This window comes from Geotrypetes seraphini, chromosome 5 (genome assembly GCF_902459505.1).
Source record: "Geotrypetes seraphini chromosome 5, aGeoSer1.1, whole genome shotgun sequence".
Taxonomy (NCBI): Eukaryota; Metazoa; Chordata; class Amphibia; order Gymnophiona; family Dermophiidae; genus Geotrypetes; species Geotrypetes seraphini.
Window position 1 is genome coordinate 67,762,945 of NC_047088.1, and position 27,937 is coordinate 67,790,881.

General features: G+C 42.2%; 1 protein-coding gene and 1 long non-coding RNA gene across 4 annotated transcripts in view; one reads left to right on the top strand and one right to left on the bottom strand.

Annotated features, from left to right (window-relative positions):
* Nucleotides 1-27,937, top strand: part of FRMPD3 (FERM and PDZ domain containing 3) — a 496,827-nt gene that overhangs the window by 208,410 nt on the left and 260,480 nt on the right. The window contains exon 3 of one of the 2 annotated variants that reach the window (XM_033945378.1): nucleotides 13,760-13,853. The gene's annotated coding sequence lies outside the window, so the exon portion shown is untranslated. Of the gene's footprint in view, nucleotides 1-13,759; nucleotides 13,854-27,937 lie in introns of those variants that run through there. The other variant, XM_033945380.1, reaches the window with a different exon arrangement.
* On the bottom strand, nucleotides 1,673-27,832 carry LOC117360860. 2 transcript variants are annotated; one of them, XR_004539542.1, is made up of 4 exons: nucleotides 27,496-27,832; nucleotides 13,948-14,122; nucleotides 13,658-13,784; nucleotides 1,673-1,730 (listed from the first exon to the last, which is right to left on the bottom strand). It is a non-coding gene; the product is annotated as an uncharacterized LOC117360860 (long non-coding RNA). The 2 variants fall into 2 exon arrangements; XR_004539541.1 differs by lacking the exon at nucleotides 27,496-27,832 and having other exon boundaries at nucleotides 13,948-15,297.

Sequence of the window (27,937 nt, forward strand, 5' to 3'; positions counted from 1 at the left end):
ACAACCTATACTGGTGATATAACTTAAAATTTTCAGTTTCGCTGCCTCTCTCTGCTGGTAGGGAAGCATAACCCATTGGTCTCTACTGGTCTAGCAGAGGAATCAAGGAAAGGGCATTATCGGGTAAGAATAAATTTTACATTTTTGACAAAATAGTGAAAATTGATACAATTCATACTTTTCACTGCAGTAATTAATTCTCAATCTCAGCATCAATAATCCTTACCAGTTTTTGTTTGTTTTACTATTCACACACAAAAAAACATCCAGCTGAAGCTTATGACATACAGTTTTGGGACTATGCAGACTTCATGGAATAGCAGCAAAATTCAAGTGCAAATATTTGTAGCTACTTGCCAAAACAGAAATACCGATGTTTCATGAAAGCTTGCAAACAATCACCACACACTCTCTTTATCTGCCTTTCCTTCTCTCTCCTCTGCTCATTTGATCAGGAAAACAGGTGCCACAAGGGGGTAATTAAACATTTATTCATGTTGTTTATACATACACAAATAGATAGGGGAACTACAGATATGATGGTATGCTTTCCACTCTAATTTACTTGACTGCAAAGACTTGAGCTAACATTTACCTACTAAGGTTGAATATGTAATAGTGCTTGATAGGAAGAGGTATCCAAATATTTCATGGTAGTGCATATCCATTGCTACATGTTTGAGTGACCCCAGAAACTTTCAGATGCAGAATGGCAGATGTTTCTACCTTTGTTTTGACATTTTTCTTTTGAATTGTACCTTTCCCTCACAATTCTTGGAATTTTGTTATATCTTTTCTATTTTAATAATTGTTTACTCAGGTACTTTAGCTAGACTGTGAGCCTTCGGGACAGATAGGGAAGTTCTAAGTGCCTGTATTTTATTGTAAACCGTGTAAATCTGTAATATACTTAAGCGGTATATCAAATGTCAATAAAACATAAAACATATTTTTATTCATGCATTAATCATGACAACACAGAGCGAGTCGAGCAAGAATACATTATGTGACATTAAGATAGATAAAAAAATACCAAATGACATTCCATTCTTCTGGCTAAGCTATAGAACTTCACATCATTTCTTTTTTTGTTATTGTTAATCATTATTCATTTTTAAAACTCACAATAAGTGTAACATATAATACAATCATTTATACTTTAACATCACTTAATATATCGTCAAATTCTAACTCACATCAAATATCCCCCCTCCCTTATACCCAACAATTATTCATAAGCAAAAGAAATCATAAAATATTCCCACCCACCCCCCACCCCACCCTGGATGTGGGTGAACAAAAGGGAAAAAATTAATATTTATTCTATGCAGTAATTTCAATCTTTACAGTATCTTGTTAATGGCTCCCAAATAACCTGAAATTTCTTAAAATTCCCCTGCTGCATGGCAATTATCCTTTCCATTTTGAATATGTAACACAAAGAGTTCCACCAAAAGCTATAATTCAGCCTATCCCAATTTTTCCAATTATTCATAATCTGTTATATGGCAACCCCTGTCTTAATGAATAGAAGCTTATTGTTATTAGAGGATATTTGGCGTTTTGCCCTCATTGACATGCCAAACAATACGGTGTCATAGGATAATGCCACCGGATTATCTAACAAATTATTTATTTGATCCCATATTAATTTCCAAAAAGCAAGTATTAATGGACAATAGAATAACAAATGATCTAATGTCCCAGCTTCAAGATGACAGTGCCAGCATCTAAGATAAATAAAAAAAATACCAAATGACATTCCATTCTTCTGGCTAAGCTATAGAACTTCACATCATTTCAAGCCTCATTTTCACGAGTTTTCCAACAGATAAAGTAGGGAAAAATCCCTTTTGAATATAAAACCATGAGTATGTCATGGACTACAGAGAGGATTACGATTAAAAAAAAAAAAAAAAATTCTAGCATTAACAAGAACAAACGAGCAGATGTTTCTAGCGGTTCCTATGCCATTGCAATTCCCAGTGTAATTGTGTTTCAACAGATGCTTCTAAATGTTCAGTGCCCAGTTGTGGAATTCCTAATGCCCCAGGCAATGTAGAAGCATAACTGCAAATCAGAACAGATTTCCTGTTGTTGGGCAATAATTTATTGGTCAAAGTGACAGATGTATTCTTGTAACTAACGTATCCATACCATAAGAGTAATTCAGCCACAGAGGTTGAAACTTGTTAACAGTTTTTAGGCAGCTTTGGCTAGGAAGAGGTTAGTTATAGCATTTACTCAGTGAATCATAAGAGCTGAAATATATAATCTATCAATTATTATTATTACGATGCAAACATAATACCCTATTTCTTCATTCTAGCCATGCTCCTATTAGATTAATATCTGGATATTGAGTTAAGGTATGTGAAAATGTTCAGTTTCCTCTAAATCTCTCCTCCTCATTATGACAAAAGGGCATTCCATAGCAGTACATGGTAAAGCATTAATTTAATTCATCATGTAGCCCTGTACAGTAAGCATCAGTAGAGGTTCCAGCTGAATGCACCTTCCAACTATGAATCTATCAAGATATTTCGTCTACAAGGTTTAGTCTATCATTATCATTGTGAACTCCTTTACAGCAATGTCCCAGCAGTACATAGTGTACTACTACTCTATTTTAGGATATGTCCATAAGTGTTTGTTAAGATCGTGCTGTCTTCCATTGGAGCAGACGTCTAGACGGATCATTTTTGGGGGGGAAATAAAGTTGGACGCCTTGCAGTTTTGAAAATGGTCATTTTCCCACCCTGACATTTGGACATCTTGCGGGAGACAGCCAAAGTCAGACTTAGACGTCCTATCAGAAATGGCCCTCCATGTATCCCCTTCTAATAACTTTTGTGTTTGGTGTGCTGTCCAAATCATATTATCATTGCTTGCCATATGGTCTAAAGCAGTGGTCTCAAACTCAAACCCTTTGCAGGGCCACATTTTGGGATTTGTAGGTACTTGGAAGGTCTCAGAAAAAATAGTTAATGTCTTATTAAAGAAATGACAATTTTGCATGAGGTAAAACTCTTTATAGTTTATAAATCTTTCCTTTTAGCTAAGTCTTAATCATAATATTGTAATTTATAGCTAAAGAGACATATGATCAAGAAACTGTTTTATGTTACTTTTGTGATTATGATAAACATACCGAGGGCCTCATAATAGTACCTCGTGGGCTGCATGTGGCCCCCCAGGCCACAAGTTTGAGACCACTGGTCTAAAGGGATCCCAAAATGTTTATTTAAAAATTTCAGACGCACACCTCAAAAATTAGACAATAAGGAGGCTATTGTATAGAAATGCCTTTGAACACTGATGTCAGTTTCTTCATTCTTGGATTCTTCTTTCTGATCTGATAAAGACAGCCTGAACGAAACCCTTCCCTTCTTATTATTTTATTCTTTTTCATTCTCTCTTCTTTTCTATACTTCATTGTAGTTCATCACCTTGTCCTTTTGTACCATATGAGTGGTTTCAACAGCCCTGACATAGATAAGTACATTATGTTGTTTTTTCAATGAACTTTGGATTATAAATCTGCATAGTGGATGCTAGGGGAGCATTATTAAGAATTTAGTTCTAAATTGGACTCTTATCTCATCGTATGGACTTTGAAATATATTTATTGCACATTAGGAGTGATTTTGTCACCATTAAAAGAGTAAGAACAATATTTACAATAGATACTAAGAAGAAAAAATAAAATTATTGTTATAGAACACTGATTAGCATTTTAGCACTTTCACTTAGGGTGTAAGGTCCGAGGATGTTTCATGCTTGAGTATCCCTTTGGGTAACATTTGCTCACAACTCTTATTAAGGGCTAGTCCTGACTCAAGAGGAGTGAATACTGAGGACCTTTATCTATTTATTTATTTATTCATTTATTTTTCTATGTATCTACTTAGAGACTTATAGATTGATTCATGTATTCCCTTCATTATTAAGGACTATTGGATAGACAATCACGTTCATTGAATGTCACGTGACATATGTGACTCCCTAGTGGTCATAAATTAGTATAAGAAGTTTTGTTTCTATTTTGTTTTCAACCCCTTTTATTACGCCACGGTAGAGATTTAGCCCAAGGTGCTAAATACTCCAACAGTGCTCTGCCATTCATAGGAATTCTATAAGCATCAAAGCATTTAGTGATCCAGGCTTTGGTAAAAAAAAAAAAAAAAAAACCCTCTGCCGCGGCTTGTAAAAGGGGAAGGGGTAAATATTTAAGCACACCTCTTTTTAGACTAGCATTTAGCAAGATGCATGCATAAATCCAAATTATCCCAGGACAAGCAGGCAACCTATTCTCACATATGGGTGACGCCACCGACAGAGCCCGGATGCGGACAGCCTCGCAAGCAGACTTGCTTGTAGAAACATAGAAATTTCGAGTCAGCCGCACCACACATGCACAAGTGCCCTCCTGCCCAGTGCAGGGTGAGTCTCCTCAGTTCTCAGTTTTTCGCGGAGCTGAGAAGTCCATCTTTGACTCTCTGCGTTTAACTTTGTTACTTCGTGCCTTCTCTCACCGCGGTTTGTGTTTATTTTCTTCACGAATTGCTGTGTTCTTTTCTTTATTTCTAGTATTAAAAAAAAAATCTTATTTTATTTTCTTCAGTTCGACTGGCAGGGCAGGCCGCTCGGACACAGCCCGAGGGCTTCGACTTCGCTGCGGCTATTTTTTCTCCTATGTCCCAGCCAGCAACGGGCCTCACGGACCCACACCATTGATGAGGTGGCGTACCAAGGGGGGCGGGGGAGCGGTCCACCCAGGGTGCAGGCCCCAAGGGGGTGCACAGCTGGCCACCCACCGGGGAATAGGCTGCCACCGGGGAAAGGCTACCACTGCCGCAACCGGGAACAGGCCGATGCTGAGTTCTCCCTCCCTGCTTCTCTTCCCCGCGGGGCCGACCAACTTTTGCTGCCCGACGTCAATTCTGAAGTCAGAGAGAACGTTCTGGGCCATCCAATTGCTGCCTGGCTGACCCAGAACATCCTCTCTGATGTTAGAATTGACGTCGGGCGGCGAGAGTTGGTCGGCCCGCGGGGATGAGAAACAGGGCAAACTCGGCGACGGCCTGTTCCCAATGGCCAGTGGCAGCCTTTCCCCGGCGGCGGTGACAGCAGCATGTTTCCCAATGGCGGTGGCATGGGGGAGGGCAGGGAGAAAGAAAGAAAGGGGGGAGACAGGGAGCCAGAAAGAAAGAAAGGGGGGGGGGTGACAGGGAGCCAGAAAGAAAGAAAGGGGGCAGTGTGAAACAAGAAAGAAAGAAAAAAAATGGGGCATGGGGGAGAGAGAGAGAAAGACATACATAGAGAAAGAAAGGGGGCATGGAGAGAGAAAGAAAGAAGGGGGCAGGGTGAAAGAAAGAAAGAAATGGGGCACGGAGAGAGAGAGAGAGAGAAAGACAAACAGAGAAAGAAAGGGGGCATGGAGAGAGAAAGAAAGAAGGGGGCAGGGTGAAAGAAAGAAAGAAATGGGACACGGAGAGAGAGAGAGAAAGACAAACAGAGAAAGAAAGGGGGCATGGGGAGAGAGAAAGAAGGGGGCAGGGTGAAAGAAAGAAAGAAATGGGGCACGGAGAGAGAGAAAGACAGACAGAGAAAGAAAGAGGGCATGGAGAGAGAGAAGGGGGCAGGGTGAAAGAAAGAAAGTAATGGGGCATGGAGAGAGAGAGAGAGAAAGACAAACAGAGAAAGAAAGGGGCATGGGGAGATAAAGAAAGAAGGGGGCAGGGTGAAAGAAAAAAAGTAATGGGGCATGGAGAGAGAGAGAAAGACATACAGAAAGAAAGGGGGCATGGATAGAGAAAGAAAGAAGGGGGCAGGATGAAACAAATAAAAAGTTGGGGGAAGAAATGAGGTCTGAAGGAGAGGAAGCATACAGGAAGCTGAAAGAAGGGAAGAAATATTGGATGCACAGTCAGAAGACTAAAGTGCAACCAGAGACTGATGAAATTACCAAAGGTAGGAAAAATGATTTTATTTTCAATTTAGTGATCAAAATGTGTCCGTTTTGAGAATTTATATATGCTGTCTATATTTTGCACTATGGCAATAGCGTTTTTTAGCGCAGGGAGCCTATGAGCGTCGAGAGCAGTGTGGGGCATTCAGCGCAGCTCCCAGCGCTAAAAAACGCTATTGCGGTTTAGTAAAAAGGGAGGGGGTATATTTGTCTATTTTTGTATAATTGTTACTGAGGTGACATTGCATAAAGTCATCTGCCTTGACCTCTTTGAAAACCTGCGGAATATAAATGATAATTAACATTTTCTCTGCGTACAGTGTGCTTTGTGTTTTTAAAATTGTATTGTTGGTAGATCATTTTGACTTGGCCACGAAGGTAAGGGGGAGGGAGGGGAGCTGCTGAAAGATATCTAGTAATCCTTGCAGGCTTGACTGTGCAGGGAATTATTTTTGTAAAATCATGTTTTGTTATGTGACTGGCATTATTTAATTTCTATGAATGAATAGAATGAAAATGATATAAAATTACTTGCTTGTTTTTATGTGTATGCGCTGAAGGAAAGTGGAGAGAGAGTGGGCTGAAGACGCTGAAGGGAAATGGGGAAGAGAGAGTGGGGAGAAGATGCTGATTTATAAATTGTCAATTGTAAAGAGTATTGTTTCTTTTTATACTTTAATATAATAAGTTCAATATAAAACAATTCAAGGCTTGTGTGGATGGAATCAGATGGTTTGTGGGGATGGGGACCGAGCTTACGGGGATTAGTCCAATAAAATGGTATTTTCTTATTTCTCATTATTTGTGTTATTTTTATTTGTTAATTTGTAAAGTGGTGATTGTTATGTATCAGTTTTTTCAAATTTACATCTACTGTCTTTATTTTTGCACAGTATTAGAGGACATGTATTACTGTTTTTGTGGTGTTGTGGTGTTGCATTGTATGCAGAGTCTGGTTTCTTGGCAGTTCAGTTTAACTTTTGTCTACATATTTCTATTTTTAGTTTGTGATTATTCCATATTGGACGAGGGTGTATCTGTCTGTGTGTATGAAAGGGACATAGCTTTTTGATAGCATCGACTGTACAGGATCAATTGACTGTACAAGATCTGGCTTGTTTAGTGTATGTGTTGTATATGTGTTGGTGTTCTAGTGCTCACTGCAGTGTTTAAAATGCTGCCTTTTCCTAGGTACACTCTTGTTGTGCGATATGTGGATTGTTACTAAAAATCATATTTTTCATATAGATGGGGGGTTTGCCCAAAAATGATGGGCCCCGGGTGTCACATATGCTAGGTATGCCACTGCATTGGTGCCTCAAGTGCCTTGGGCCGGACCATCAACCGAAGTTGTGTGAGCACTGTGCTACTCTTCAACCTCGAACCCATAAACGTTGTCGGATTTTAGTGGAGAAGCTTTTCCAGATGGACTCTTCTGTCACACCCTTGACTTCGAAAGCGGCCTCGATTCCACTTTCTACCGAGAGTCCTCCTGCCTCCATGACTCCGACCTCGAGCCTCATTAAACCTTCCTCGTTTGCGGCGGCTCTTTCCTCGAGTACACCTGCTGTATCTTCCCCTGCATCCTCAGGTCAGATAGCTCAGCAGAAAGTTCCAGCGGTGGTCCTCAAGCTTATTAAGACTTCCAAGTCGAAGCACATTTCCACTGCCACTTTGGAACCTCCAGCCATAGCAGGTGTTCCAGTTTCAAATGCGGATCCATCCTTGCCGGCTTCCTTCTAGACCATGTTAGAGCTACTCTAATCCAGCCTGGGCATTCTGCAGAATCCCGCGAGGTCGAGCCTCTTCCTATGCCTTGAGCTGAAACTTCACACTCTATGCAGGGAGCAGAGTCTTTGCGAGTGGCTGGTCTGGCATCTATGCACTCTAAGCAAGGAGTAGATTCTTTGCAAGTGCCTTGACAGAAATTCTCACACTCCATACAAGAGCAGAGTCTTTGGGAGTGCCTCGAGATTCCTCCACCAAGCCTCCTGAGCTTCGATCTACAGTTTCTATCCCTATCCATTCCTTGGTAGCAACGTCTGCTTCCATCTCTGGGGCGAAGTCTCCTTGATCCTCGAGATCTGCTTCCAAGCACCACTCTCGTCATTGATCGAGGCCTTCCTCGAGGCATTCATCCAGGCATAGCTCTTCTTCCAAAGAGCGTCCTTTTTCCACTAAGCCTTGATCTACACCTTCCAGCTCTACCAGACCACCGACTCCTCGATCGAGGTCTCCGCTTCCAGACCTCGAGGACTCAGTGGCTTTTATTGCTTCGTCCAAGTCTCCTTATTCGTTTAAAGACTTTTCCCGCTGTGGCTTCATCTTCGACTCAGGCTGCCTCGTGTTCCTTGAGTCCCTCTCGAGGCAGGGCATTAGCGGATCAACTATCTTTCTCTTCTTTTTCTTCGCCAGATGGCTACTGACCTGGACCTTCAATTGAATGCTGGTTCTAAATACTCTAAGGAGTACCTCGAAGTCATGCATCTACCTCAACCTCCTGCAGAGTCACTTAAGCTTCCTCTTCACAAGCTTTTGTCTCAGACTTTTACACTATGCCTTGAGACTCCTTATGCAATTCCTGATGTTCCAGGCAAATAGGACTCCAGGTATAAAACTCTACATTGCAAAGGATTTGAGAATTTGCAGTTGTCTCACCAATCCCAGTTTGTGGAGTCCTCGAAAAGATCCCATACTTCCAGAGTTTATGCTACCATTCCTTCTGGAAGGGAAGGGAAAAACATGGACAAGTTTGGACGTCGCCTTTACCAAAATGCCATGATGTCCTCCAAAGTCCTCAATTATAATTTTCATGTTGTCACTTATTTCAAGTTCCTCATTGATCTTCTTCCTACATTTCTCAGCTATTTAGATACACAGAAGCACTTCAAATTTCAAGAAGCCATAGCTACTCTGTCACAACTCAGGTTACATCTTCTCCAGTCTTCTTATAATGCCTTCGAGTTGTCCGCTATGGCGACTGCTTGTTCTGTAGCAATGCGCCGCCTGGCCTGGCTTCACACCATTGACATGGACCCTAATCTTCAGGATCACTTGGCTAATATTCCTTGTGCAGGCAATGACTTCTTTGATGAATCTATTGAGGCAGCCACCAAGAAATTGCCTGAACATAAAAAATCTTTTGCTTCCATTGTCAGACCAAAGCCTAAGCCAGCTCCTGCCAAGCCTGCATGACCTTCTCCAATTTTCCAGAGGTGTTTTGCTCCAAGAACGGCACCTTATACTCATCCGCCTCCCAAGAAACAGCAGAATCAGAAGCAACAGAAATCTCAACCTTCTGCTGCACCTAAGGCTGCGCAGCCTTTTTGACTGTTTAAAACAGAGCATAATCTCCACTGTTCTGTCTCTGCCCTCTCTTCCCCCCATTTGAGGTCATCTCCATCATTTTTATCACTGATGGGAGACAATTACATCCGACCTCTGGGTGCTGTCAATCATCAGGGAAGGATACTCTCTTCATTTCACTCAGGTTCCACCAGAGAATATCCTTCTAGTCCATTCCAGACCGCCCTTCTTCTTCAGGAAGCTCAAGCTCTGCTTCATCTCCTTGCCATTGAACCCGTTCCTTTGGAACAGCAGGGGGGTTTTACTCCCATTACTTCCTCGTTCCGAAGAAGACGGCGATCTGCAACCCATTCTGGATCTCAGGGCTCTCAACAAATTTTTAGTAAAAGAAAAATTTTGTATGTTGTCCCTGGCATCCCTTTATCCATTTCTAGATCAGAACAACTGGTTATGCTCTCTGGATCTCAAGGAGGCTTATACTCATATTCCCATTCATCCGGCCTCCCGTCAATATCTCAGATTTTGGGTGGGGAATCTTCATTATCAATACAGAGTGCTACCCTTTGCCTCGCTTCATCTCCCAGAGTGTTCACCAAGTGCCTGATGGTGGTAGCAGCAGCTCTGAGGAACCATGGTCTTCAGGTATTTCCCTACCTAGACGACTGGCTCATCAAGGACTTCACATCTCAGGGGGTTATTGTAGCGACCCAACAGTCTTATGTGGTTCCTACAAAGTTTGGGATTCGAAATCAACTTTCCCAAATCCCAACTTCAGCACTCTCAAAATCTACAATTCATCGGAGCTGTTCTGGACACTATCCAACTCAGAGCATTCCTCCCATAACAACGTCTGGAAGTTCTCCTTCAGCTCTGTCATGCAGTGTCTTCCCACTCTTCAATCTCAGCAAGACACATGATGGTACTATTAGGTCACATGGTCTCCACAGTACACGTGACTCCTTTTGCCAGACTTCACCTCAGAATTCCTCAGTGGACCCTGGCATCTTAGTGGACGCAGGCTTGCGGCCCACTCTCTCGACACATTGCAGTCACTCCTTTCTTGAGACAATCTTTCCACTGGTGGATGCTCTCTTCCAGTCTCTCCAGAGGCTTGTTGTTTCAAATGCCCCCCATCAGAAGGTCCTCACAACAGATTCCTCAACCTACACTTGGGGCGCTCATCTCGATGGTCTCCATACTCAAGACCACTGGACCAGTATGCATTGTCAGTTTCACATCAATCTGTTGGAACTCAAAGCTTTTCAACATCTTCTTCAAGACCAGGTAGTCCTCATTCGGACTGACAACCAAGTCGCCATGTACTATGTCAACAAACAGGGATCTCCCTTCCTTTGTCAAGAAGCTCTGAAGGTTTGGGACTGGGCTATTCTACATCCAAGGGGCGAAAAATTGCTTGGCAGACAACTTGAGTCATCTTCTACAACCTCATGAATGGACACTCAATTCTTTGCCTCTTCATCACATTTTTTTGCAGTGGGGAACGCCTCATATTGATCTCTTTGCAGCTCCCCACAACCACAAACTGCCCCAGTTCTGCTCCAGGATATATTCTCCTCATCGCCTCGAGGCAGATGCTTTCTTACTGGAATGGATGAATCTCTTCCTGTATGCATTCCCTCCATTCCCTCTCATTCTCAAGACTCTTATCAAGTTGAAGAACGATCATGCCACCATGATTCTGATTGCTCCTCGGTGGCCGAGACAACCTTGGTACTCGCTTCTACTTCAACTCAGCAGCAGGGAGCCATATCTTCTACCAGTTTTTCCGTCTCTGCTTACACAGAGTCAGGGATCCCTGCTTCATCCCAACCTGCAGTCTCTACACCTGACAGCTTGGTACCTCTCAACGTAACTCCTCTTCAGTTTTCTCAGCCTATAAGAGACATTGTAGAGGCTTCTCGGAAGCCTGCCACTAGACAATGCTACTACCAAAAATGGACTAGATTTTCTGCGTGGTGCATCTCTCATGATAAGGAGCCTCAAGATTCCTCCTTGTCTTCTGTTCTGGATTATCTTTTGTACCTAACCACCTCTGGCCTCAAGTCTACATTGATCCGAGTCCATCTCAGTGCAATTGCTGCTTTCCATCAGCCTATTGAAGGGAAACCCCTCTCTGTTCATCCAGTGGTTTCCAGATTCATGAAAGGACTTTTCAATGTCAAACTTCCTCTCAAACCGCCTCCAGTGGTTTGGGATCTCAATGTTGTTCTTGCTCAATTGATGAAGCCTCCATTTGAACCAATGTCTACGGCTCATCTAAAATACCTCACTTGGAAAGTGTTGTTTCTCATTGCCCTCACATCTGCTCAAAGAGTCAGTGAGCTGCAAGCTTTAGTTGCTGATCCACCTTTCACTGTGTTCCATCATGACAAGATGGTGCTACGTACTCATCCTAAATTCCTACCTAAAGTGGTTTCGGAATTTCATTTCAACCAATCCAGTGTTCTTTCCAAAACCTCATTCTCACCCTGGAGAATCAGCTCTTCATACTCTGTACTGTAAACGTGCTTTGGCCTTCTATTTGGAACGCATCAAACCACACAGAACTGCTCCTCAACTTTTTGTCTCCTTCGATCCAAACAAGTTAGGACATCCAATCTCTAAGCGTACCATGTCCAACTGGATGGCTGCTTGTATCTCTTTCTGCTATGCCCAGGCTGGATTGCAACTACAGAGTCGAGTCACAGCCCACAAAGTCAGAGCAATGGCAGCTTCAGTAGCTTTCCTCAGATCTACACCTATTGAGGAAATTTGCAAAGCTGCTACCTGATCCTCGGTTCATACTTTCACCACTCACTATTGTCTGGATGTTTTCTCTACACAGGATGGCCATTTTGGCCAGAGGGTATTAGAAAATATATTCTCCTAATTTGCCAACACTCCCACCATCCCATTCTGGTTAGCTTAGAGGTCACCCATATGTGAGAATACCTGCCTGCTTGTCCTGGGATAAAGCACAGTTACTTACCGTAACGGGTGTTATCCAGGGAAATCAGGCAGCTATTCTCACAACCCACCCGCCTCCCCTGGTTGGCTTCTCCGCTAGCTATCTGAACTGAGGAGATTCGCCCTGCGCTGGGGGGGAGGGCACTTGCGCAAGCGCGGTGCAGCTGACTCGAAACTTCTATGTTTCTACAAGCAAGTCTGCTTGCGGGGCTGTCCGCATCCGGGCTCTGTCGTTGGCATCACCCATATGTGAGAATAGCTGCCTGCTGTCCCTTGATAACACCTGTTACGGTAAGTAACTGTGCTTTGTTGCCAATCAAATCCAATAATTTATTGTTAGTGCCCAATTATTGATGCTTATTGGCTCATTACTTAAAATGCATTTGCAAATTGGGCATACAACCAAGTTTGTGCATGCAATTTGAGCACCATATATAGAATCCAGGGGTGATTGTATAGATCAGGGGTAGGGCACTCCGGTCCTCGAGAGCCATAGTCCAGTCGGGTTTTCAGGATTTCCCCAATGAATGTGCATGAGATCTATTTGCAGGCACTGCTTTCAATGCATGTTCATTGAGGAAATCCTGAAAACCCGACTGGACTATGGCTCTCGAGGACCGGAGTTCCCTACCCCTGGTATAGATCCATACCACTAAATAACCCCCTTCCCTCCCCCTTTTGCCACGATAGAGGTTTCTACCGCAGCCTGGAGCACTAAATGCTCTGACACTGTTCTGACGCTCATAAAACTCCTATGAGCGTCAGAGCATTTTAGCACCCTGGGCCGCGGTAGAAGCCTCTATCGCAGCTTAGTAAAAGAGGGCCTAAGGCAGTGGTTCCCAAACCTGTCCTGGGGGACCCCCAGCCAGTCAGGTTTTCAAGATATCCCTAATGAATATGCATGAGAGAGATTTGCATATAATGGAAGTGACAGGTATGCAAATCTCTCTCATGCATATTCATTAGGGATATCTTGAAAACCTGACTGGCTGGGGGTCCACCAGGACAGGTTTGGGAACCACTGGCCTAAGGCATCTAAATGAAATGAAGTGTAATTGCATCTCTAAAGCTATGGTATTAGTTTACAGAGGTTTGTGACATGAAAACTGAACAGAGTAGACAATGAGAAATGAAAATGGCTTGTGTTACTTTTTCGCATCATATAGCAAACTGAACCTTTTCAAGCTTGACGTTCCTGACCGGCATTTAAGCAAAGTTTAAAGATTATGTTAAATGTGAAACATTTTCCTTTTCTTTCTCCTTTGCTCTGTCAACCTGTCTTGGCAGACAGACACAGTACACATGTCATCTACAAATATTCATACATGCATGGCTAAGTGAGAGGTTATGCTTTTGCGTATATTAAGTTACCATTTGGACATCTGCTTTTAAGAGAGGGGATGGCTATATTACCCAGTGCACTCCTGATGTAGCTCTCGGGCTGAGCTTGTCGTTGCCTTTAAAATTCTGGTCACAGTCGGATCTCTAAAGCAGGAATGATCTTTCACTTTACAGAGACACCACTGCTGACTGCGCTGGACTGAAAGAGAGGAAGAGAGGGAGATAGAGGTCAAGCATCCTTTAGCCACTGTGGCCGTGACAGCTGACAGTGAGTATCATGCACTATGAAACAGCTTGTAAGTAAACAACGTGCTTCTCTCTTTATTTGTAAATCAAATGAGAAGAATATTATCTCCTCTAACCTGGTCCAGAGCTGGTGGGATATATTGTGCGAACTGAAGCCTTTGTCCTGGGAGTTACCACAATGCACACTGTAGAGCCATGTCTCTCCCTTCAGATCTCTTGAGTTTGGTTTGGTGTGTATGAAGGAGAAGCTAGGCGGATGCTTTCCCTTTTGTCTCTCAGAGGTACCAGTCTCTATTCATTAGAGTCAGTTTTATTAGAAGCACGCATGAGAAACCAGGGAGAGAGAAACAAAATCAAATCTTTAATGAATTGTTCTGCCAAGCAAACTGTTAGCCTGTCAGCAAGCTCCGAATCGGCAACGGTGATAAGAAATAAACAAGGGGCCAGGAATAGCAAGTGAAAAGCTTCAATTTGATAAGTTCTAATAAATATAACATGGAAATCTCACATAAACAAGGCTATGGAGAAGGAAAATGTATCTGAATTAGCCAGGCATACTAATTAGAGAGGAGCGGAAAATAGGGGGTGCTAGGGGTGCTTATGAAAGACTGAACCCACACACCTCAGCCCAAACTTGTGGGATCCTCCTCTAAAAGTCTGAATTGTCATGTCATTGCCACAGAGCTATCATTAATACACTACCCAGTACCAAAAGTAAGAACAGCTGGATTGATACACGTATTTAAACTCTGTGCCTGGCGTTTGTTTTAAACACCAGCTACTGTGTTTAAGTTCATTGATATTAAGCTCCGCTGTCTAGATAGTGAGCAGTGTAGAATATTCTTGCAAAACAGAGGCTTGCCATCACTTTCCAGAGAATGACAATATCGAAACTGCTCTCCAGATAACTCTCCAGATAAAGTTAGGTCAGCAGTTTTTCTATCCTACACCTATCCGAAGAATTATTTACACATAATTTGACATTTAGTATGCAAAGTTGTAAATGCAGGTTCTAGAACAATTCCAGGTCGTCCTATAACTTACTGGGGGATGCACATAACTTATCGATTTGTGTCCCATTTGTCGCTAAACCGGTTTGACCAGTTTAGCGATCGATCGGATTGGATTCCCCGATGCGCAAAACTGCCCACTGCGTGTTTTCCGATCCAATCTGATCTGACCCATGCAAACTAGTAAAGCCCTATGCAAAAGAGCCATGCGATGGATGCACTAACATCGCTTGGCTATTTAGCATTGGGTTTTACCGATCCTAAAACCCGATTGCTCTAGACCTGCAATAACTGTGTGGCATCCCTCCTGCCATTTTGCCGTGGCTCAGGGGTGGGAGTAGAGGTTTGGGGTGCCAGTGCAGGGTGGGAGCACATGGCGCAGGGGGCTTTTTTATGGGACAGGTTGTGAGTGTTTAACTCACGCACAACATCTATTCCATTTAAAAAAAAAAAAAAAAAATACAGAAGCCCTAACAGTAATGACAGCCTAAGTCCAGGTGCCCTCCAACGATTCCTATCTGAAAAGTAGGCGTTGTTAGGATGTAGAATAAATGTGATAGACTTAGGCTTAGCTAGGCATCCAAGTTAGGTGCTGGTAAATTAGACCAGGGAAAACCTGGCCTATATATGGGGGAAGTTGAAAACCCTTCCTTCGACGCCTCTTCCCCTTTCCCTCAATTTTAGTCCTCCCTCCAGTCCTCCCCACCCCCGGCCCTCTTCTGACCCCTCTCCCTGTAAGTCGCCTAGAGCCTATAGGTATGAGCGACACACAAATGGAAGATTAGATTAGATTAAGAAACTATCTAAAGTGGAGACAGCCGTATAACCAAAGCAAAAAAATAACTTCACAAGTGAAAATGCACCGTTAGTAAGTATTGGAGGGAACCACAATCATTCAGACATAACTTCAAAAGCTGAAATCATAAATACATAAACATTGGAGAAAAACAGACCTCAAAACAGTGGCTGCCGGGCCACAAGGTACCCAAAGCAGTCTGTATCAATACTGGTCTATGAAAAAACTCCACACATGAAAATAGTCATGCATTATCATAGTCCTTTAAATATATTTGTGCTTCAAACCTTTAATAAATGTAATTGACAAAATCTGTGGCTCTACAACAATAAACTTAAGTAAGAATGGCTACAACTGGGTAAATTATCAATAAATCAAGTCCGAGAAAAGACTGGCGTGAAATGACAGTCGCATATCTTGTATGTCCATAACTAGGTGTTCTTTCCTTCTTCTTTTCTATATGGACATATCTCCGGAACATAGTCCTTCTGTTGTCGCTATAAATGAATTCAGACAGAGTGTGCCTGTTTCGCAGCTCAAAGATGCTACATCAGGGGAAGCTGAAAAAAAAAAAAAAAATTTTCACGCAAAAGAAACTGTGGCTCCATTAACAAGCATGGCCCGAGGTCCCGAGGTGGAAGTGGTTGAAAAGCCATCCAGACGCCCGGGCATGTCATCTAAAAAGAGGATAGATAAATCCAGATGTCTGGCAACCCTAGCTGGAACTAATCCAGAGCTATGACATAGAAACCACTATTCAGACAGCTAACGGGATAAATTTAGGTTAGACAAATTACTACCACAGAAGCAGCGACTATCTGTGAATAATTTAAACACACAAAAGGAATTGACTCCAAAATATCCACAAAGAAGAAAATCCAGAGAAAACCAAAAAAAAAACCTCTGTGGAGTGACGATGTTGTGATGTAAATCTAGTCTAATCTAGAGGGTTTTTTTGGATTTCAATAATTTAAACACCACAGCCAGTGTTTAAAACAAACACCGGCTGCAGAATTTAAATATTGACCTGCGTAAGGTTTTCCATATTTAGGACTTAATCTCCAGGGGAATGGCCTGCAATGCAGATCCACTACTGTTGTCAGATTTCAGAGTAGCAGGGGGGTGTTCTGCTTCACCCTTTGCCTTCCGGGCAGCTTTCAGGAAAGAGGCAGGGAGGGGCAGAGCCTGGAGCAGAGCGTTACTCTATTCCTAATAGAGAATGACACAGTGACCAAATTCATCACCGTTCCCGTCCCCGCGGATAGCCGCGGGAAATAATCCCATGTCATTTTCTAGTGTCTATCTCAACCTCAGTCCTTCTACACCAGCATTCTTCAAAGCAAAGCTTGCGGGTCAGTGGCTGTGCCAATTCATACTCTGATTCTTATGTGAGCCAAGGATAATGAAGCCATTGTGACATCACTGATGTGATTGGCTCTTAGGCACTGGTGAAATGAGGCATTATGACATCACAATATCTGCTCTGGATACCAGAGACTGTCATTCTGTAGTGTCTATCTCAACCTCGGTCCTTCTACACCGGCATTCTTCAAAGCAAAGCTTGTGGGTCAGTGGTTGTGGCCATTCATACTCTGATTCTTCCCCCTCTCCTTAAAGAATGACATGAAAATGGTTTCCTACGGTTATCCGCGGGGACGGGAACGGTGATGAATTTTGTCACCGTGTCATTCTCTAATTCCTAACTCAGCCCCTCTTTTCCTGCTGCTCCTGCCCATGGCCCACCTAGCCCCTTCCCTGGCTCCACTTTTTCTCTTCTTTTTTTGTCTACAAATTAAGATCTATCCATGTGGGATGAATGTCATTCATGCAGCCCAGAATATTGTTGGTGCCAAGGACATTCTTGGTTTGAATCTCTTATAAATCACAAAAATGGCGTATTATTTGACACAGATTTCATGTGCAATGACTGAAAAGCCTTCAGTCGAAGCTTTCTATCATTAATTCCTTTTTTAACTTTTAAGATATTTCCCTAGTACTACCCAATATACACAGTGGCATAAAGTAACACATAGAGATGGCTCCTATTCTGTGGAGTTTACAGTCTAGTTGAGATATGTAGATAAAAGACAGACCGAAATAAAAGGTGTGGGTTAAAACCAAGAGGGGCTTAACTGGGATAAATCAAATCTAGGTGGGCTTTTTAAGTGGAATCATTGAGGAAAGGTGTAGGAAACCAAGCTTTTGTATATTTCAAATTTACAGGTAGGTTTTCTGGTTCTTTCTCCTTCCTCTTTGCTGGCCCTGGTGTCTCTGTTAATTAGATTAGTTGTGTCATCATATCATAATTATCATCATCACCCCTGTCAAGATTTACAATTCCTGAAGAAGAGGCTGATTAATCACTTTTACTTTCATCTTTCATCTATCTCTTCACTAAGTATGACCCCTCCATGCAATATCAGCCTCCCTGTCAGTGCTACAAAGAGCACGAGATCTGTGATGAATGGAACTAGGCTTTTTTTTTTTGGAGGGGGAGAATGACAAAGCAAGTGAAAGGCAGATCTAGCCAAGGCAATGTTTCCAAATATGTCTGAACCTCATTCCTAAGCCAGGGTATGTGGAGTGTGTCCACAGTTTCTCAGATTTACTATTAACACTCACCATAGTATGTGCATTGTGTCAAAGCCAACTTTCTAATGGAGGTGATTAGGTGTTACATGTATTTGCAGCTTATCCAAGTGTTCTTAAAATTTATTTTAATCAAATCTGTGGCATCTAATATGGTGATGAATATTTTGGTATCTTTCTGCCATATTTTCTTAGTCTCTGACTATATTGCTCGGTATTTGAAGATCTTCTCTTTCTCCACTTGATGTACAGAATAATCACTTAGCACTGAGACCTCTATTATCAAAGCTGTTCGTGTGTATGGCTGCTTTATTACTATATTGGTTTTCTTGCATCTGACTTTTTATTAGTTGAAATGTCCTAGGTGATCATAACCTCCTCATTGTCTTTAATTCTCTAAGGGCCGTGATTCTGATACAGCAAAGTTGTAATATTTACAAAGTTTTCAATGATCAAGATGCACCTCCTTTTTGTGCCTTTCTGTATATATACCGAGTCCTTTCAGAACTTTGCAGTCAGCTATAAGATATATAACCTTTTTCACATCTTCCTTCCAAAATTTACATCAGTTTTCCTATTTTTTCTAGGCTTGATTCCCTATTAAGGGCATAATCAAAACACAAAAACATCTAAAAATAAAACTGCTTAAGTCATCACTTGGATGTTTTATTCGCCAAAACATCCAAGTGCCGATTATTGAAACTAGAAATTTGGACATCTTACAGGTTGTTCACCTTCCAGAATGTCTAAATCTAAAAGGGGTGTCTAAGAGGCATGTTCTGGGAGAGGGTTAGGTGGGCTTTGGGGTGGGTTAGACTTGGACGTCTTGCAGTGATAATTAACACTTATCAATTAGCAGTATCTGGTATGGGAAAGCCTAGTAGAGCATCACAAAGATGTCTTAGGTAGCCTAGTGGGTTGGCTAGTGAACCATATAGAGCAGGGGTAGGGAACTCCGGTCCTCGAGAGCCGTATTCCAGTTGGGTTTCCAGGATTTCCCCAATGAATATGCATTCAAAGCAGTGCATGCAAACAGATCTACTGCATATTCATTGGGGAAATTCTGAAAACCCGACTGGAATACGGCTCTCGAGGACCAGAGTTCCCTACCCCTGATATAGAGGAGCCAGGCCCATAAACCACTACAAACACTATATTTATAATGCAAAGTATGAGCCCACCAAAACCCATTCTACTGCCATATGGGTGCCACCTGCAGCCATAAGAGCTATTAGGGTGGTAGACAGGTGGGTATAGTAAGTTTTGGAGTGCTCACTGTAATTTATAAGGGGTATATGGTATGATGTACTTCTGGCACCCTTTATGTGAAATTCAAAGCAGTGCCCTCGGAGGTGCCTCACTACTTTGTTGAATGTCTCTGTGGTCGGTCCATTACAAAGCCCATCCCGCCCACATCTAAATGTCCATTTGAACGTTTTAAACTTGGACTTTTTTGTGGTCAAAACTGGCAAATAAAGTTAGACATCCTGGTGGTCTAAATGTTTTGGCAGCCAAGATTAAGAAAAATAATAATAAATTATTTTGATGTTCCATTCAAAAATGGATGTTTCTCCATTTCTGAATTTTTACGTCTTGTGTGAAACATCCAAATCAGGACACAGACATTCTATCATAAATGCCCCTCTTGTGTGCTAATGGATTCTCACCCATGACTTCTGCTCTTATGCAAATTTAGGTACTTATTTTAGAATTTCTATTCATGTATTAGTCATGCATAAACCAGCATTTAGAAGCATATACAGTACAACGCCAATTATCTGAACTCCAATTATCCAGATTGCTTTGGGGCGTCTCAGTTTATACTTGAGTTTCTCCAGAAGTAGTATTCCTATCACTCTCCTCCCACTAGCTCTTCTTCTCTGCTTCTGCCGCTGCTGCCATCAGCCCCGCCCCGCCCAGCCCTGCCCCCCCCCACCCCCTAACCAGGATACTTTTCCCCACCGTCAGCACTCCCCTGCAATAATTGGATGTTAAATTTTTCTTTTGTTTTTAATTTTAAAAATACCATTAGCACCCCCCCAAGGAAAGGCAGCATTCCCCCTCCCTCCCTTCCTGAACAAGCACAAAACCCCTCTTCTGAACCCAAAGGAAAGAACTCAGGCCTACCTTGTTTCCTTGGTGGTTTAGCAGCAGCACTGCTGGGGCAGGAGCGATCCTACTCGCAAATGCCAATGCTCTGTCAGCAACAAAAATAGCAGCAGAGACTTCCATGGGCTTGTTAAACAATTAAGTTACACACACAATTTGATGCGCTGCAAAATTTCCTCATGCACGTTTAGTCATGAGGAAATAGTCATGAGGAAATATGTAGAATCTGGGGACTTGTGTTCATAAATCAATATTTTTTGTGTATTTGGATTTGTTGAAGCCGATCAGTAGACCCAGAGGCCTATGAAAGAAGCCCCACATTCTATAAACTTAGCGCACAAACTTGCAAGCACAAGTTATAAAAAAATGCCTATTACATGCCTAACATAATTATTAAATTAGGTGCTAAATAGACACTAAGGGCCAGATTCTATAATCGGCATCTAAGAAAGATAGGCGCCTAAAGTTAGGCGCCTACTGCATGTCAATCACATGTAGGCGCCCATTACAGAATCAAAATTTATTCCAGGGTTTTAAAGGCCTAGATTATAGGTGCCTAAGTTCTTTAGAGAATCGATCCTAGCAGCGACTTAGTCTATCTCTACCCTTAAACACGCCTACTTTGCTGTTAGGCACATATAGGTGCCATGCGATAGGCACCTATCTTTTGTAGAATCACATCTAAAAAGATAGGTGCCTATCCCCCAATTAATTTTTGTCAATTATGAGCTTGTTATAGTTCATTATTGAAGTCAATTTACTGATTTAAGTTAGTTGCCTAATTTTAAGCACCTATATATTTGGTCACCTAACTTTAGGCGCCTCTTATAGAAATTCCCCCTAAGTACTAATAATGGGCCTTACGTGGCGATAATTGTGACTAATTTGCAATTACACACATAACTGCACTGAGGTGCTATTCTAGAAAACTAGCACCTATGTTTAATAGAAAATAAGTGCCAAGGGGGTAGATACACGGGCAAGTTTTGCAGTTGAGGATATAAATGATAGAATACTAATCCTGATGCATGCAACTGCAACATTTAGGTGTGCTCATTTACACCAGCCATTTGGCTGGCATTTGTGCATGGGCTTAATGTTAGATAAAAATGGAGATGTACACTAATATAATGCTGTTATAGATTTGGCACTTAGCACTCAAATTTCTAGCATTTATCTTTTAGCATACTTTTTAAAATTTAATTTTATGTGTACAATCTAGCTTTAAGCAGCCCATAGAGGTTGTGGCAGCCATTTTTGCTTAGAAACCACATGTGACATGTGTTTTATATAGATTTATATAGATGGAGCTGCTTTGACCAATTGTGTGAAGCTTGAGGAATGATGTCACAAGGAGCTGGGCGGTCATTGCTGTAACAATCCCTCCAAGGAAATGTGAGACAATTGACCAAGTGCAATCAAAGGCTAAAACAATGAAACACGGGCATACACAAGAAAATCCTGAGGAGAGGAATACAAGACTTGCAACACTGTGCAACAGAGCTGCTACATCTAGAGCTTCAGGAACAGTCCAGCAGCGTGAGGCCCAACTACAGGATATGAAAGAGAGAGCTGCTACATCTAGAGCTTCAGCAACAGTCCAGCAGCATAAGGCCAATTTTATTCCTTTTCCTGTCTAATAGAAGATTAGAATAAATAAATACCCGGGCAACGCCGGGAAATCAGCTAGCATATACTGTACACTCGTGTATGTGTATATATCCACACAGACAGAGTTCATGAACTCATCCTAGAAAAAGTGCTACATACCTCATTGCTGAATATCACTATCGTCACCTTCAAAGTACTCCCCTTGGGAAGCTATGCACCAATGACAGCGCCTAGTCTACTTTTCAAAGCAATTTTGGAACTCTCTTTCTGGAATGGCCATCAGAGCTGTCGTTGTATTACCCTTGATGTCCTCAAAATGTCTTCTTTTCAATCTTTCCTTTATCTTTGGGTAAAGAAAAAAGTTATTGGGGAGCCAGATCAGGTGAGTAGGGAGGGTGTTCCCTTACAGACAGTGCTGTGTGAGCTGGTGCATTGTTGTGATTCAAGAGCCACGAGGGAACATTTTTGCTCTCATGCCAAGATTTTCCTTTAAGATTTTCTTGTTTCTCTATCAATGTTTATATGGTCTGCTATGATTCTCATAATCAGCTGGTAATTATGACACACAATTTGACAAATTTTTACAATGCTTTTGTCAGTTCTGCTCGTTACTGGCTGCTCAGACCTCTCTTCATTAGTGACGCTTTCTCTCCCCTCAGAAAAATGTTTAACCCATTTGTATACTGCCATTTTCTTCATGGCATTATCCCCATAAACTTGGACTAACAGGTCTCTGATTTCACTTACACTCTTGCCAAGTTTAACAAGAAATTTAATGTTTGTTCGTTGCCCTAATTCAAGCTCTGACATTCTCGCGACGGCACGCAACAATAATGAATGCCACTCAGCAAATCACCGCCACATGTCGACACGTGAGACAGCTGTGAGACAATGATATAGCAGGGTTATGGAAACCTTACCGAGCTGTTTGTACAGTGCTACCAATGTAAGCGCAGTGGCAAGTTCATGAACTTAATGGTCAGACCTCTTATACACCCATGCATGCTGATTTACACATTTCAGGAACGACTGCTATCCTTTCAGGCAGCCTCATGGGCTAGGGATTTAACTCGTATATTTACATTTCCAATTTCGTACCAACAATTTTGTCGTGCCTTAAAAACGTATCTCTTTAGGGAATCTTTTGGAAGTTAGAATTCGGATCCTTATTCATTTGTATTACTAATTTTTGTGAGCCGCATAGCAATTAGTGGTATTTGCGGTATACAAGTGAGTTTTATGTTATGTTATGTAAATGATGCAAATGATGCATAATCATTTTACCACCACCTACACAGAGAACACAAGACTATTGCGTATAGTAGTCATCTCTTATAGACAAATGGAAATCCACAAACACCTCTATATGGGACACATACAGTAAGAAGGGACGCTGAAAAGTTCTCAGCCCAACCAAAAAAACTTTGTGGAACCATGAAACTTAGAAGTTATTTCACACTTTTCTTGACACTTTTCATTTCAATTATATGAAATGAAACAAAAAGTGTCAAGAAAAGTGTGGAATAACTTAATGGTTCCATATCATTCTCTTCTTGGTTGGGCTGAGGACGTTTCAGCGGCCCCTCGTACAAACTCAAACTGCAATGGCTATGCAAAAAAAACTTTGAAATAACGTTACAAACTCACAATACGTTCATCAAATACCTCCCAAACATGAAGATATGGTATTCTTGAGACATGCAAGGTTCACAGTCTGCATAAACTGAAAACTATCAGACCTTACATGCAGCTCCCTACATGTGTTATTTTGTTTGTTACATTATTTATTAACATGTATTGTGCGAACGCTAGCAAGCAGGGGAAATTCCAATGAAATGATAGTATTTCAGTGTGAGCTAATGGTCCTTGGAATTTTATTAACATGCTGCAAGCCCTGCTTAGTCAGATTTCTCTTGTCAATGGCATGCTGCTCCCATTAAGGAAGGTCCATTAAGAATGTACTGGTAAAGTAATGAGAACAAGAGACTGAGACAAGTTAATGGTGAGGAAATAGTAGAGGAAATGAAAATATAAGATGAGATGTATGAGACAGAGGGAGACAGGAGATGAAAAAGAGAAAAAATATTAGAGGGACCATACAAGTAGAAAGGAAATTTTCATGCAACTGAAAATGATCATCCTCAAGAAATGCAATAGATAAGAAAATCCATTCCATTATTTATATTCTACCTTATTTGGCATAAGCCAGGCAAAGCAGATTACAAAAGAATATAATAATTTAGAAGAAAAAACCAATCATAACAACGTAAGGGGTCCTTTTACTAATGAGTGCTAACCGATTTAGCGCATGCTAAATGCTAAGGCGCCCATTATATTCTATGGGCGCCTTAGCATATAGTGCGCGCTAAATTGATTAACTCATGCTAAATCGGTTAGCGCGCCTTAGTTAAAGGACCCCTGAAATAACTAGAATAAAACTAATAAATAAACATTCTACATAAAAGAATTGATTCATAGGATGTAACGAGTTTTCCATAAGAACAGGACTAACCAGTTCTAGGAAAAAAACAATGGTCTGATAGTCAAAGGCACCTTGGTCACCCTTGTTTCAGAGCAATAGATTATACCTACTGTGTTCCCTGTTTAAACCAGTTTAGGGTTTACAAAGTACTAAGAAGTCAATTATATAACAAGCCAATTAGATTTAATAATTGGGTGCTACCAACCAATTATTGATGTTAATTGGCACTTAATTAAATCTGTGCATGCTTCTGACTGCACGCTGTTCTATAAGGTATGGTGCTTACTCTAGTGTGTAACTCATAAAGGGGCGTGGTCATGGGTATTCTAAAAAGCTGTGCATAGAATTATAGAATACAGTCTTGGGTGCCAGCAATTACACCAGGTGTAAGTGCAGCACAGGAATTGATGCAAAGCAATGATTTATTTTCAGCGCTGATTGTTGAGCACCATGTACTAAATCCAGCCCTTTATGCGCAGGTACTTATTTTGTACCTGTAAGTAACGAAGGATTAAGGGGAAGATTCTCAAATGTTGGCGGTAAAATCTGATGGGCCACTGTCATGGTCACCACTGTGACAATTTCAAAAAGGTGAGTCATTCTTAAAAAACACACATGGAAATGAGGTTGGCGGAGAGTCATGGAGGGTCGCTAAATTTGCATGTGCTGATTGCTGGTGCTAGAAATCGGCACATGTGCAGAATAAACGTACACATAAAAATTTTGTTTTAATTTAAAAAGACTCCAAATTGAAGATTGGCAGGAAGAATGCCCACTCCCTCCTGCCGCTGATGTCAAGCAACCCCCCCACCCCAGCAGCAGGAGAGATGCCCACTATCTCCCACCATTACTGTACAGCAACCCCCCCCAGGCAGCGGAACGGTTTCCCACTCCCTTCTGCTGCTGCCGTCAAGCAAACCCCCCCAACACCACCAACCCTGGCTGCAAGAAATATGCCCACTCCCATCACCAAGCAACCCCCCCAACATCCCCCCAGCAGTGGGAAAGATGCCCACACCCTCCCACCACCGTCATATGTCCAATGACCTCATCCTGTCTCTCTGATCTCCAACCCCACCTTACCTTATTTACGAAGGCTGGTCGAAGGGATGCCTCATACCTCCAGCCAGCAGGCCCGCCTCTTTAAAATGGAAGGCTTCCCCACCCTGGTGCATCCTGGGATGTGCCTGGAAAGGCCTAAGGTGGCCATAGGAGGGACCTTAAGCATCTGAGCCAATCAGAGCCTTAGGCCTTTCCCTGGTTGAACAGGGGAGGGGCCTAAGACTCAGATAGGAGGGTCTTAAGAGCATGGGCCAATCAGAGCCATAGGGCTCTCCCTGGCACATCCCAGGTTGCAACAGGGAGGAGAAGGCCTGCCATTTTGAAGAGGCGGGCCTGCTGGCCAGAAGTAGGAGGCATCCCTCCGGCCGACTTTCGTAAACAAGGTAAGGGGGCAGGGGGGGTCATCAAATTCACGGGGGGAGGGGGAGTCGTCGGAGTATGATGGTGGTGGTGGGAGGGAGTGGGTATCCCTCCTACTGCTGAGGGGTGTCCGGGGGTTACTTGGTGGCGGGAGGGAGTGGGCACTGCCGAGGAGTGTTGGGGGTTGCTTGGCAGTGGGAGGGAGTGGGCATCCTTCCTGCTGCCAGGGAGGGTTGCTTGATAGCAGGAGAGAATGGGAATCTCTCCCACTGCTGGGGGGTGTTGGGAGGATTTGCTTAATGGCAGCAGTGGGAGGGAATGGGCACCCTACCACTACTGGGGGGGGGGGGGGGTTGCTTGATGGCAGCAAAATTTTCTGGCAGGTCTGAGCTGTCAAGCCTTATTTTTCTGTCAATGCCTAATCGAATCAGCGCTCAGGCATTGACCAAAATGGAAGGCTAGGACAGCTCAGACCTGCCAGAAAATTTGCTCGAAAATGTAGGACAGCGAGGTAAGGGAATCACTCGGCGATAATAGAGACTCGCCCAGAATGTTCATTTAAATATTAGTTACCTCATTGTAATGCATTTGCCTGGCAGAGTCGGAGACTGCTAGGAAGCTCGGAAAAGACCACGGTATGCCGTTTCGATAATCCGCCACTAAAATACATGAATGCTAAACCAGCTGTTAAAGTTTTGAGAATCTTTCCCTAAGTTACTTGTCCAGAGTCACAAGGACTGCAGTGGGGATTGAACCCAGATCTCTAGCCACTGCACTTACCATTACGCTATTCAATGAGAGACAGAATTTGAATCCTGCCTTCCCTAGTTTTGAGTCTGCCTCTCTAACTATTAGGATACTCAATGATAGTGGTAGGAAATACTGAATATGGAAGGAAGTAGGGAACCCTACCACTAGCCAATAGAAATGACATGGTCTAAACATTTGAAGAACTAACTGTAAATCAAGCACAGGAAAACTGCAGAATTCAGTCTTCCAAACTTATTGAGCAACGTTAAAGAACAGGAAGCATGGCATAGAGCTGGAATTACATTACATTAGTGATTTCTATTCCGCCTTTACCTTGCGGTTCAAAGCGGATTACATAAGAATTTTTATGATATTAAGAAGTACTTAAGGAATAGTTTGAACATTTTCTAATTTGCTAAGGAGTAGTTGGTAATTGCAGGAGGAGTTCGGAACATGTTTGGTTGTGTTATATTGGTTTTATGTATTTTTTGAAGAGTAGGGTTTTTGTTTCCTTTTTGAAGGTTTTGTAGTCTGTGGTCGAAGTCAGCAGATTGGTGAGTTGTCGGTCCAGTTTCACTGCTCTGGTGGCCAGTAGGTTGTCATGCATTTTTCTTCGTTTGACATTTTTGGTTGGCGGGTGTGGGAATTTTGCGCGGGTTCTCCTGTGTCTGATTGAGGTGGATTGAGTTAATCGATTGTTCCAGTAGGTAGGCCAGTATGGAATGGCCATTAAGGTGTTAAAAACAAGTCAATATGAAATTTTTCTGTTTTTAGAAGCTGTTTTGCAGCTTTATCCTGTATGACAGCTGTAGAGCCCTGTGGAGTTCCAAAAGTTAACTTCAGGGTATCATTATAAATGACACTATTAAAGCAAATAGTTCAACTAATAACTTACAGTGGAGGGACATTTAATATTTGCTGGTATTGTGGAACACGCTTTCCTGATACCTGAAGACAGAAACAAATTTTCAACATTTCACAAAAGAGATTAAAAGCATATTTCTTTTCCAAAGCATATGAGGATAGTTAGATAGGGCTAGACTGGCAGGATAGTATGGTATCAGTAGCAGCCAAGGTGTTATATATTTCTCTCTGCATTTTTCTGTCTTACTTTCTTTCTATATTCATAACTAACCAATTTGTATGTTATTGGGTTAATTCTATAAATTGATGCCTCAGTTTAGATACTCCAATGCCCATGCACTCAGCACCAACTCTGTAACAGTCTCTTGGCACTGCTAAATGATCACCCACTATAACATCAGAAACACTCTCCTCATTCATAAACACTTAGGGCTCCTTTTACTAAGCTGCGTTAGGGCATTAACATGCGGAAT